At 39.9% G+C, this 13,474-nt stretch overlaps 1 long non-coding RNA gene across 1 annotated transcript; it reads right to left on the bottom strand.

Moving 5' to 3' along the window:
- Positions 1-185: 185 nt before the first annotated feature.
- On the bottom strand, positions 186-13,174 carry LOC139938180 (uncharacterized). The gene is made up of 3 exons (XR_011786117.1): positions 13,156-13,174; positions 1,253-1,379; positions 186-647 (listed from the first exon to the last, which is right to left on the bottom strand). It is a non-coding gene; the product is annotated as an uncharacterized lncRNA (long non-coding RNA).
- Positions 13,175-13,474: the final 300 nt, after the last annotated feature.

Here is a 13,474-nt window from a genome sequence, read left to right as displayed (position 1 = left end):
GCCCTCCCCATGAAAAGTCATAGCCATACCACTGCTTCCGAATCACTTTGTGTCAATATTGGTATAAAAAAGATACAAGCCACACAAATCAATACAGTCTCCAGAATTTAACTAGTTTTAACTTTGTGAACTCAACAAGAGAAAAGAAACAGACTACTGTTTTTTGACTTGTTCATTTAGTTATTTCAAATCAACTTATAATGAAATTAAATGTACAATTTACTTATTAAACATAGCGAGCAAGAGAGTGATCAGTATGTACAGAAGAGGACAACGTACATTAAGCTATAATTTTGCATAATTAATGCAGCGGCAAATTTATAAATTTTTACCGATTATATTTTAAATAATGTTTTTTTTTTTAGAAAAGCAAGTGCATAAATCATCAGGAATGACTTGAGTAGCTGTAGAATGTTTGTAGTAAATACAATGCAAAGGAAATTTAAATTGATGGGCTATCATTGTTAAAGTAAAGTTTTAAAGTTAAGGATTTCATCGCAGCTTTTCTTCAACATTATTATCATTGATGTATCAGATGTCTGTGTCAAAGGATGTCCTTCTTGTGTCCATTTGTTTTTATCACAGATGCTGCAAGTGTGGCTGGCAAACTGGAGGTTTTGTTTTGTGTAGAAAGTATGCCCACTGTTCTAATACAGGGAGACAAAAAAACAAACAAAAACATTGTTGTTAACATAATACTCTTTTTCAATTTGACCTAAGATTGGGACTTTAACAAAATACAAACTTCACCTGCAAACTTGAAAAAAAAACAAATTCATTATGTTACATAGCCCTATCTTCATGAAGAGTTTTCCAACAGTTTGTTTACATGGTTAATACAACCAGGGCTCGATTTGGGGGGAAAAATCACAAGACTTTTACTGGACCAGAGAATTTGACAAGACTGGGATCGATATGAGGAGAACACTTTCTACACACTACATTGAAACTGCTGTTGGAACAAGCACTAAAAGAAGATATATTGGCATTCAATAGATATGTGTACTAAAATGCAATGAGGTGTTACTATTCAAATTAAAAAACACAATACCACTGGACTTGTACGGTCGTAAGTTTACTGGCCCAACGCTATAACCACTGGACTTGGCCTGTGGTCCAGTGTTGATTTCGAGCCCTGAAAACCGACACAATCAATTATTGTATGATTTGGAATTGTTTTATGCATATTCTACTAACTGTGTGTCAAGAATACATCAAGCAATGCCATTGTCCCTGGATGTAACCATCATACCTGTTTCTATATGATGCTGATCAGTTGGCAACTCAATACTTGTTGGTTTTCCCTGAACCTCTGATGGCCTGCTCCTTTTCACAAAGGGATGTGTACATCAATCTCCCATAGCATTTGCCACTTTATGCTGTTCAAAATACAAAAGTTAACAATTGTAAAATTAAGCTTTATATTAATTTGAAAAATACAAGTATCCATAATACCTAACAATCTGCAAACGAACTAGAATCGGTAAACATGAGATCCAAGTCATATTCAGTATAAAATTTATAAAAACAGCCCACTGTTTTTTGTTCCACTGTTGGGGACCTTTTGACTTTTTAAAAACACTAGTTGTTCCTCACTAAACTGAGAAAACAAAAATAATAATAACGTGCAATTTCACTCCAAAAAGGGCTCTAGTCTTGGTATGGGCAACAAGAAGAAAACAGTTCAAGAGTCAGACGAAAGTTATGCGGGGGAGTTGCACTCAGGAATTAAATTAGTAAAATTACTTCATACAATCAAACTGGGTACTACCCTAAGTAGACCAATGGACCAAAAAATCAGTATATCAAATGTATGTAGCATTTTTAATAAATATTTACCTGTTTACCAAAATACTACTACTAAGCAGTAAAGTACCAAGAGTTGTTTTGACTTGGGTTGGAACGGAACAATTTTTGTTTATGTAACATAACATTTTGCAGCATATGTATTTGTCTTCGTCTGCTTACACTTCTACAGGAAATAAAATGGTGCACCGATTGTAAAGATAACAACTTGCCGTTAGCCTCTCTATCCTTTACGACTCTTAGTATTTGAGAGGGTCACATATTTTTTTTTATATATGTGGCCCACGGTATTTAACAGGCCAAATAAAGGATAGAGGACACGGCTGTGTTCATGTTCTTATTATCACGATGTTTATTCTGTAAAGTAGAAGACGAAGGAAAAGAAAGCTGTTTACGCGTCTTCTACAAGAATATGAATGACTTTTTAATTAATAAAGGCTAATGCATATTTAGGATATATTTAGATTGAATAAACAAATCAATTAAATTAAAAGGTAAAGGTATTGCTTAAGGCAGAAAACAAATAAAACAAGATGGCGCACGGTTCCCGCCAAAAGCTTGCTGGCGGCCGCCATCTTGAATTATGTGACTCAGTCGACGATAGAGACATCGTAAGTCCGAATAAACAAAATGGACAGACGTTAAAGTAATCACGCCTGTGTTGTATATTTACTTAAACATTATTTACAACGAGAGTACGAGATTAAACTGAATTTGGTTGCTTTTCCTGCATATCTCAATATACAGGAAAACATCTCGCAAACAATAATTATCTACAAACTAACGATAAATCACAGTAATATGTACAAGGTAACTCTATTATACATTTACTCTAGTCACATGTTGTATAAATAAATGAAAATAAAGTTATAAGCATAATATATGAAAATAGAAAATCTTTACCTGTAAAGTAGAAGACGAAGGAAAAGAAAGCTGTTTACGCGTCTTCTACAAGAATATGAATGACGGCGAAGTATAGTGCGCCGCCAACGGTGTGAAAGCTGATTTGATTTGGGGGTGATTTGCATATATGAATATTTTTAACCAATGACGTAAGTCTACAATATATATTTAGAGGGGGGTATTATTCATACCGGTGACATTCTCCCCTCTGTTGAAAACAAAATGGCGGCCTCGACATTTTACTGATTTATCAAAGCCGAATTTAGATTTCAATAAAAAACATATTATTCTTTAACTACGAAAACAAATACATACACATACAGAGATAAATCGTTCTAAATTCACTCTGCAACCTTAAGATCTTTGTGAACTAGTTAATGACTTTAGCTTTAATTTCTAGCTGTCATTCTTTATATAACACAGCTTGAAAGCTGACCTCAACTGTGGTGTCTTTTTTTTTTTTTGACACATGTGGAAAAAAAATTACACATTGGGATTAACTTGGCTTGTGCTTTTGGGAAAGCCTTACACAATGTAAACAAAATTAAACACAGTTTATTTTACACATTAGAAATAAAACAGCAACATTATGCAATTAATTACTCATGATTTGTGAGAGGAGAAATCTTCTACCGACTTTCATTCTCACTTCAGCCATCTCAGGGCTTTTCCACCTCGTCCACAACCTTTTACCAATTTTGAGCTTGGACTCATAGAGCTCTTCCAGTGATTTCTCTGAAGCTCTATGTTGTTTGGTTTGTCCAACGCACTCATATGTTAACCTGTCTGGTGGTTTACGCACTCTTTGCGGTCTTATTGGTAGCCGGTCGGGAGAATTGTTTGAAGGAGACTCGTCATCAGTCGTCTTTGGAGACTTAATGGTAGGTTCTACTTCGGACACGATTTGTGAAGGAGGGTTAGCCTTTGAAGTTGAAGGAGAATTTGGATCAGAGATGCTGTCATCTAATGGGAGGAACATGCACGGTGTAAGCAAGTTTCGATGAAGAGTGCGTTCTTTACCGGTGTCCTGATTGCACACAACATACACTGGGACGTCTGGGTGTTTGGAGACTACAACGTATGGGTGAGTTTCCCATCTGTCTGCCAACTTCTGCATCCCAGTGATATGTTTATGTTGGACCAGCACACGGTCTCCCAGACGAAGAGGTGCATCTCTTGTGCCTCTGTCATACAGACGTTTCTGTTTTGCTTTAGACTTCAGTGCTAGGTCGGTTGCTAGTCTGTATGAGGACTGCAGGTTGTTTCTGAGTTTTTCTACAAACTCGTCGTATGATGCAGCTTCACTGTCTTTGTCTTGGTTAAGCCCAAACATGATATCTACTGGCAAGTTAGGCTGTCTGCCAAACATGAGATAAAATGGGGCGTGGCCGGTTGAATCATGACGAGTACAGTTGTATGCATGTGTCAACGCTGATACGTACTGTTTCCAATCTTCTTTGTGACTGTCTTCAAGAGTTCCTAACATGTTTAAAAGCGTGTGGTTGAACCGTTCCGTCAATCCGTTTCCTTGGGGGTGGTAGGGGGTTGTCCTTGATTTCTTTATGCCACATAACTTGCACAGCTCTCTTATGATTTGTCCCTCGAAGTTCCGACCTTGGTCAGAGTGAATCCTGACCGGGAAACCATAGTGGGTGATGAAGTTGTTGAAGAGAACTTTCGCGACTGTGGTTGCTTTCTGATCTCGGGTAGGATATGCTTGGGAGTACTTCGTGAAATGATCGGTCACCACCAAGATGTTTTCTATTCCACCTTTCGATCGCTCGAGTTTGAGAAAGTCGATACCAACTAGTTCAAGGGGTTCACTTGATGAAATGTTGACTAGTGGCACTCTGGTTTTAGTTTGGGGTGTTTTCCGAAGACAGCACCTTTTACATCGTTCACACCAATGTTTGACGTCGTCTGCCATCTTTGGCCAAAAGAAGCGTCGTCGCACCATCTCAACTGTTCGATCGTACCCCAGGTGTCCCAAGTCATCATGGAGGCAAGTCAGAGCGGTTCCTCTGTGCTGTTTCGGTAACACTAGTTGGTATGAGATATCACCAGACTCGGTATTTCTGGACCGAAAGAGAACATCATCCCTGAGATTTAGCTTATTCCATTGACGGAGATACAAGAGAAAGTCAGTTGACTCAAACGTCCTGTCAAGGTTGGATGGTTTCTTATTCTGTTCCAAGAACAAAATTACTCTTGCAATGGCAGGATCGTCTCTTTGGGAGGCAGCAACTTCTTCTGAAGAGAGATTTGGCAGTTCTGATGGTTGTCTTTCAGCAGTGTGCGATGATGCTGTGTTGGTTGTTACCCTTTGGCACTGAGCTACTGGTTTCAAGAAGGATTGGATTGTAACAGAGTGACTGGAACATACCGCTTTAACAACATCTTCTGAGAGTGTCACTGCCTCTTTCTGGAAGTCTAATATTGCTGTGGACTCTTCTGGATGTGATTTCCTTGAAAGGGCATCAGCAGCAGTGTTATCCTTTCCGGGTCGATATTTGACCGTGAAGTCAAATTGCGAAAGAGCAGCAATCCATCTCTGGCCAGTTGCATCCAACTTTGCCGTTGTTGTCACGTAGACCAGAGGATTGTTGTCAGTCAAGACGGAGAATTTGTTTCCAAGTAAATACTCACGGAATTTCTCTGTCGCTGCCCACTTTAGAGCTAAAAACTCCAGCTTATGGGCAGGATAACGCGATTCTGCTGGTTTGAGTCCTCGACTGGCGAAGGAAATGACTCGTTCTTTGCCATCCTGCATTTGACTTAGGACTGCACCAAGTCCGACACCAGACGCGTCTGTTTGAAGGATGAAGGGAATAGTGTAGTCTGCGTACGCAAGAACTGGCGGTGATGTTAAGAGTTGTTTTAACGAGTCCACTGCAATTTGACACTCATCATTCCAGATGAACGGAATTCGTGGTGGGGCTTGTCTCTTTTTGCCTTTCTTTCTGAGTTTGGTGTCTCCTGATATTAGTTTGTAGAGGGGAGCGGCAATCTTTGAGTAGTTCTTTACATATCTTCTGTAGTAACCCGTGAAGCCAAGGAACCTCATCAGCTGTTTTCGATCTGTCGGAGTAGGCCAGTAGTTCACTTGTGAAATTTTGTCTGGGTCGGTGGAGATTCCCTGTGATGAGACTACATGGCCAAGGTATTTGACCTCTCTTTGAAGGAGAAAGCATTTGGATGGCTTGAGTTTAAGACCATGCTGACGGAGACATTCAAATACCTTGCCAAGTCGTCGTATGTGCTCATCGAATGTAGAGGAGAAAACAATTATATCATCCAGATACAATAAGACAGTTGAATAATTCTGGTCTCCCAAACATGTCTGCATTAGGCGTTGAAATGTGGCTGGAGCATTCTGCAGTCCGAAAGGCATTCTGTTACATTCAAAGAGACCCATGGGAGTGGTGAAAGCAGTTTTGTGTTTGTCGTCTTCATCTACCTCCACTTGCCAGTAACCTGAAGTGAGATCAAGTGTAGAGAAGAGAGTCGCATTCCCGAGAGCATCTAATGCTTCTTCAATTCGAGGGAGAGGGAATGCGTCACGGATCGTCTTAGCGTTGAGTTGCCTGTAGTCCATACATATCCTAAGTGAACCATCTTTCTTGTGTACGATGACCATTGGAGATGCGTAGGGGCTAGAACTGCGCCGAATTGCTCTTGTTTCCTCCATCGCTTGTATGTGTTCTCGGACCGCCTGATACTGGGATGGTGGTATTCGTCTATAAGGAAGACGGAAAGGCTGGTTATCAACTAGTGGGATGGTGTGCTTGATAGTAGAGGTTCGGCCGAAGTCGAGTGACGACGTTGAGAAAACATCAGAGTACTCCTGAAGAAGACCATCGAGCTGTTTTCTCTGAAGGTCGTCATCAATGGCTGCTTCAGACAAATCTATGGACGGAGAACTGTTGGCAACCTCTACTGTTACCTTTTGTAGCTGTGCCGCTACGCCTATATCTTTGTCGGACATCAATTGCGTGTTCGAGGGCTCATCAATTCTGAGTACTGAAGAGAGTTTGGCAAGTCGTGAGTTTCTGGTGATGGTAATCGGCCTTGCAGAAATATTACAGAGTCGAACTGGCACTTGGCGGTTCGAATCAACGTCAGCAACGAGACTTCCGACTTCAAGAGAGGACTTACTCTGAAGAAAACCTTCAACAACGGCAGTGTAGTTATCTGGACCATCGGGTGCTTGACAAATGACATCTACTTCTGTCCCTGGTGGTACAACAATTGGAGAACGACCAATATACTTGGCGTAGCCAATGCTACCTTGATGATCACCTGGTTCTGAAACTGTGGTTTTGATGAAAGCAGTATGCCAGGCCGTGTCTTCCTTCTTGACGGATTCCATGAACGAGTTCCCTCTGGATAAGTTCTGGTCTCTTCTAGCTGCTCGAATGACGTTGGTACCAACAAGCACAGGAACACGTCTCTTGTAAGGGTCAGATGGGACCACAAAGGCCGGAACCTCTTCGTAAACAACACCCAGAATCGTCAGTGAAATTGGAATGACACCTAGGTAGGGTAAAGTCTGTCCGCTGGCGCCTTGAATGATGACAGAAACTGGAGTCAGTTGTTTGCACTGTAGCTGGGGATGCTCTTTCCACAAACTTTCTGAGATTGCAGTTATCTGAGAGCCTGAATCAATCAAAGCAGTAAAACCTTCTCCGTTGACTTCTACCACTGTCTCGTTGTTAGGGCCGATGAGTTTCTGGTGCTCTCTCTCTGAATCAGTGTTTGAAGAAGATACTAGAGGGCCTTCTTGTTGTCGGGCTCCAACGGCATGCCCTGTGGCCGTGGGCCCTGCTGGTTTGACGGCACGTTGCGGCATCCTCTTGCAATGTGTCCCTTTTGCCCACAGCGATGACAGGTAAACACTCCATCAGTCGGGTAGGTTGTTCTTTGACGAAGAGGTTGTGATGGTTTCGTCGTCATCTTTTCAACTTTCTCTGCAAGTTGCCTGACAGTCAGTACCAGGTCTTGGAGGACGTCAGTGTTGGTTTTTACTTGTTGAGAAGTAAGAGTTGATGGTGGGGCCTCGGTTGGAGTCGGACCAAAGCTCTTTTGCTGTGTCGGCTGTGTTTGTGGTTTGGACCGGACAAATTGAGATTGTGCTTGTTCCGATTTGGAGAGTGATGCCGTCTTCGTTTCTCGTTCGAATTGTCTTATCTCCTGTTGAAGTTCTCTGTATGTCATCTCTCTGGGTCTCATGGGAGCAAGACGTTGGGTTACTCTGTCATCTCGGACTCCTCTCATGAACTGTTGTGTCAACATTCGGTTTCGTGTAGGTAGAGGCCGTCCCCTGTTCATTCTTTCCTCTACAGTTCTTAAAGTAGCCTCTAACTCGACAGCGTAGATCGTTGGAGACTCGTTAGCTTGTCTGACACGTTCATAGAAATCTGCCAAAGGATCACCGAATAGAGAGATTTCTCCATACTGTGCATGCAGCTCTGAAAATGCGTCACTTGGGGTCTGCTGTTCTGGAGGGAGATTTAGCACGAGTTTTCTTGCAGCACCGCCTAAGTATCTCACGATTGTTGGGAACTGCATGTAGGCAGGCATTGATGTAGAACTGATGAGGTACTTTGTGTCTCTTATCCAATCATCGATGCAGACTGCCGAACCTTCACGGCCTGTGAACATAGGAAGAGTTTTCACTTGGTGGTATTGCGGTGGTGGAGAAGGACCATTGGTAGGCTGCAAACTCTGAGGATTCATGGTGGGCTGGCTATGTGTCAGTACCGGTGTGTTTGGAGTAAGAATCGGTGGTGAAGGTGAACCGATCGGGTGTCGTGGTAGTGAAGAAGAACCGTGCTTCTGGTTTGTAGAGTGCATGTGTCGTGGTTGGGAAAGTCTATTCTCGAGATCTTTCAACTCTGATAGGAACTGCTCCGGTAGTGTTCGAAAATTTCGTAGCTCTTCGGATGTTGGAGGAGGAGACTGAATAACTGACTTCCTTCTATATCCACTCTGTCGTGGAGGAGTTACCATCGCAGGATTTACGTGTTGTGGTCTGAAGGAGAGCGGATTGGTAGTTTGTTTGGTGTCAGGAGGCGAGAGTAGATCGTCGTCAAAACGTGATCGTTTTTTGGAGGTTGCCATGATATCAGCTAGATGGAAGTTGATGGCAAAGTGACAGCAACCGCGTATTGAAGGAGATAGTAGAAGGTAAGCTGGTGGTGGTTGTGGATGAGATGGATAAGCTAAAACATACAAGTTGACAATCGAAACAAAAGAAACAAGCAGCAATGCAGTAACAAGTGATAATACATATATGTTTCAGGCTAAGACTATCAGCAGGCTAATCAGTGTGATCAATTAGCAAACAAACAAAATGGCAAATACCAACCAGGACGTTTGATACAAACTCAATTGTGAAGAGAGTGTCCCGAAAGAGCAATGTTATCAGTTCTTTTGGCGCATCAAAAAAAAACTACCAACACTTTCAGTGAGAGAAAAGCATAAAAGTAACGTCATGCGACGTCATGCTTAGCTTCATACTGACTTCAACATGGCATCTATAAGTGCAAGTCACCTTCAGTCAAATATTAAACAACAAAAATAAAATCCACTTGCTATGGGAACAAAAAAGCTCAAGAGTAAATAAAAATAGTAACTCTCGGGTGAAATGTGATGTGAAAGCACAAACAATCAACGCCAACTTTATCAACAGTAGCAAACCTGAGCTACCAAGTCGGTCATTGTTGTCAATCACAATACACAGTAGTAGAACCAGTAGCGGACGAACAATGCCAATTTACAATGCACAGTAGCAAACCTGTGCTACCAAATCGGTCATTGTTGTCAATCACAATACACAGTAGCAGATAAACGGCGTAACTCAAACGGTGTTAAAACTGAACAATAGTACAACACTCAATTTGACTTCTCAAATACAATAGTTCAATTAGGATCAATAGGGGAACTCCTGGCTGGACAGAAGCAGTTAGTAAGTTCTGGAATGTCGCAAATTCCGAGACGAAAGTCACTGATGCATTTAGCTTACTGTTTACAAATGTCTATTGCTGCAACTTGGCAAAAAAATATGGCTGACTGCTAAAAAAAATGTGTCAACAACCGACAACGATCGAAATGTTTTTTTTTTTTGATGTCTACGTCGATTTGATGACTAAGAGTCCAAACTTTTCTCGCAAGAGTTAGGTTAACACAAAAAAAAAAATCTGCAAAATTGTCAATGTTCACAAAATCAGCAGATGACAACACATTATACCGAATGGTTGTGGATCTTTACGAGTGTTCTTGTTGTTCCGCGGTCACTTCTCAATGTAGCTTGGATTTGGCGAATGGGTCGGGCTCTGTAAGACGGGTCTGTGAAGGGCTCCAAGACGGGGTCCGTGGTGTGTTCCAAGACGGGTCCGTGGAGGGGTCTGTAAGACGGTCCGTTCCCGGTCTCCGGATGCCTCTGCAGCGGCCTCAGGATACCGGATCAGATCGTGGCCCTCAGGGTAGTTCCTTTGGTTGAATGCCAGTAGGTAAAGAAGTGGCCGTTAGGCTGGAATACTGTAGATCTATGATGGTTTGCCAAAAACGGAACAAGCCGATGATGGTCCTCTACCCGGATTCTCCACCATTTGTGGCCCACGGTATTTAACAGGCCAAATAAAGGATAGAGGACACGGCTGTGTTCATGTTCTTATTATCACGATGTTTATTCTGTAAAGTAGAAGACGAAGGAAAAGAAAGCTGTTTACGCGTCTTCTACAAGAATATGAATGACTTTTTAATTAATAAAGGCTAATGCATATTTAGGATATATTTAGATTGAATAAACAAATCAATTAAATTAAAAGGTAAAGGTATTGCTTAAGGCAGAAAACAAATAAAACAAGATGGCGCACGGTTCCCGCCAAAAGCTTGCTGGCGGCCGCCATCTTGAATTATGTGACTCAGTCGACGATAGAGACATCGTAAGTCCGAATAAACAAAATGGACAGACGTTAAAGTAATCACGCCTGTGTTGTATATTTACTTAAACATTATTTACAACGAGAGTACGAGATTAAACTGAATTTGGTTGCTTTTCCTGCATATCTCAATATACAGGAAAACATCTCGCAAACAATAATTATCTACAAACTAACGATAAATCACAGTAATATGTACAAGGTAACTCTATTATACATTTACTCTAGTCACATGTTGTATAAATAAATGAAAATAAAGTTATAAGCATAATATATGAAAATAGAAAATCTTTACCTGTAAAGTAGAAGACGAAGGAAAAGAAAGCTGTTTACGCGTCTTCTACAAGAATATGAATGACGGCGAAGTATAGTGCGCCGCCAACGGTGTGAAAGCTGATTTGATTTGGGGGTGATTTGCATATATGAATATTTTTAACCAATGACGTAAGTCTACAATATATATTTAGAGGGGGGTATTATTCATACCGGTGACATATATATATATAAATGTTTCAAAATACCGTCCGACCGTCTGTGTGTTCAATTGTAAATTTTTTGATAATAAACACGAGTAGCTTGTTTTTTAACATAGGAGAAACAGTCATGTAATCCAAATTTACAATTGAACACACAGAAAACCTAACTAACGGAATTGTTGCTTTACAATACGCTTCCCATCGATGTTCCCTTTCAGAGAAAAGAAACCCAAACATGTTTTTCAAATAATACTTTGCTGTTTCCAGAATATTAAGTAAACACTTAATTTCAAAATTCATTGATACAACTTCGAAAACAACTCTTTGTATGCTCGCAGACTTAATAATTTGATATCTGATCTGGTTAAGTGACATTATTGAGATTTTTTTTCACAAACTTAACTTAATGATTTTTTTAAAGGACGTGGCTGCAACGGGTTTTTTCAGTTTTTATTTTATTTTATTAAATTGGTTGAATGTAAAAACATGGAAAACAAAGTGAAAATGATGTGTTTTTGTTTATCCCCGAGTGAGTCCAGTCTAAAGGAAAATTCATATCTAATAAACTAAAATTCTTCGTTTTTGGTTGTTCATAACGCTGATAACAATTTGAGAAAGATGGTTTTCTTTTTAACATAATTAATTGGGTATGTGTATACTGTACAAACTGCATCCCATCGCGTGACGACTATAAACTGTGCAAAAAATGCCAGCGTCCAGCGATCCTCAGCGTCCGACGATTTCCATCGCGCGACCGACTATAAACCGGCCTTTTTTTTTACGGCTCACGGGCTAGGATTGTGGGCGATAGCGTATGGGCGGCCAAAAGGGCCAAAAGCTAAATAAAATAAAAAATAACTATATTTTTGAAAACTAACATAAAAGACGAAAAATTAAGAACAATTACAATTAATTAAAGATAAACAATAAAATAAAAAATATTACACTAAATATCAAAAAAAGGTTATAATAAAAACATGTTTGTCCCTTTAAAAATAAATACACGAAATGTTTTTAAATTAACAATAAAAGAAAACTGTCGAAAAAATAATCCATTAGAAAAAATGACACTAAATTAAAAAATCATTAATAAAAAAATGTTTGTCCCTTAAAAATAATAACACGAAATAATTTTAAATTAACAAGAAAAAAAAACATAAAAAAAAATAATCCATAAGAAAAAAATTCACTAAATTAAAAAAAAAGTTAATTATAAAAATTGTTTGCCCTGAAAAATAATTACACGAAATGTTTTTAAATAAAAAATACAAAAATCATCCTTAAAAAAAATTACACTTTATATATTTTTTTAATTCTTACCTAAAAACCACCAACGTAAAAAAAAACGAAACAAACATTGAGGGCGTCAAACTACAAACAAATTGTGTAAAGGACAAAATAATTTTGTAAAGGACAAATTTCAGAATCAACGAACAAAAATTTTTACGAACTGACCATAAATGAACATAGAGGGCGCACATAATGGCAAGTCGCGAATTTCTTTTCCCAATGGTTTTAAGGCTAAGACTTTGTCCAAGATTTTCCCATTGGCTGCAAGACAGCATCATTCATCGTACTCGCCGGGCCAGTGTTCCCCTATTATTAAAGCTTTTATCATGTTATTAGAATAGCTCTATGGGTTGAAACATGTGATTTCATGGAGCCATAATTAAAATAAAATAGAAACTTTTACTTTACATGGGTCGGTGTACAATGTACATGTTCATGTACAGTCCATGTATGGTGGTGCAATAAAAACCAAAGATCGTACGATCATTGATAAAAACCTGTGCTTTCATGGCTGATCATGTGTGTGCTACCTGTAAGCCATGCTGTAAGCAAGAAAAGCTCTTGTAAATTCGGGAATTCCCCAGGAATGTTTTTTTTTTTTTAAGTACACACAGCCCAGCCTGCACTGGAGCCCCCAATTTCATGGCTCTGTTTACTGTGCGTATCGACGCTTGTGGAAGCAGGGAATGGACCCTTCCCATGAAATATGCTAATTACATTCACGAATGCGTACATACCCTGTTGGTTGGCAAACGCCATAGAGTTGTGCACTGTAAGCAGACGCGCAATCGCGTCTCCGTCACGCACCCATTAGCCGTGTACAAAACGGCGCGATGTTCCCCTCATTTTGCCAATCAAAACGTTAGTGCGCACGCGCTACGTGCAATTTACATATTTCATGGGAAGGGTCTGTTCTGCGCTTATAACAAGATAGTGGGGAATTTCGGCACGTGCGTGTAACCCGGAAAAAGGGTACACTTAAAAAAAGAATGAATAAAACTAAATAAAAATGCTAACTATGGGGGCACTAGCTTGAACAAATGAGAAAAACCAAGA

The sequence above is a fragment of the Asterias amurensis genome, chromosome 6, assembly GCF_032118995.1.
Source record: "Asterias amurensis chromosome 6, ASM3211899v1".
Classification (NCBI taxonomy): domain Eukaryota; kingdom Metazoa; phylum Echinodermata; class Asteroidea; order Forcipulatida; family Asteriidae; genus Asterias; species Asterias amurensis.
The sequence above is the reverse complement of the archived record's forward strand: the minus strand, read 5'-3'. Positions and strand labels throughout refer to the sequence as shown.